This window comes from Apaloderma vittatum, unplaced genomic scaffold, assembly GCF_000703405.1.
Source record: "Apaloderma vittatum isolate BGI_N311 unplaced genomic scaffold, ASM70340v1 scaffold42389, whole genome shotgun sequence".
Lineage (NCBI taxonomy): Eukaryota > Metazoa > Chordata > Aves > Trogoniformes > Trogonidae > Apaloderma > Apaloderma vittatum.
The window spans coordinates 41586-41930 of NW_009737749.1; positions in this window are offsets into that span (position 1 = coordinate 41586).

Consider the following 345-nt stretch of genomic DNA (forward strand, 5'->3'; position numbering starts at 1 on the left):
TCTTTCTGATGCTTTTGTGTTTCTAATCTATCTTGTCTTTTCATCTCATCTCTCTCCAACTAGTTTAAATTCCAGTTTAAACTCTGTAGACTGCTGTCCAGTGATGAAATGGTTAAAATGAGATTCTTATTTCTGTCTTTTTTTCCTTCATAAAGCCAGTCTTCATGTTTCAGAGCCCAGTGACATACCTGGGTGGGAGGTAATTACTCTTCTTTGATTTCAGGATCTCTGTGGACTTCAGCAGATGCTATTTTAATAGATCCATTCTATTCACATGTGGATTATTTTCTTTGAAACTGTGAAAATTAGAAATATACTTTTCTTTCTAAATTGAATCTCAGATCC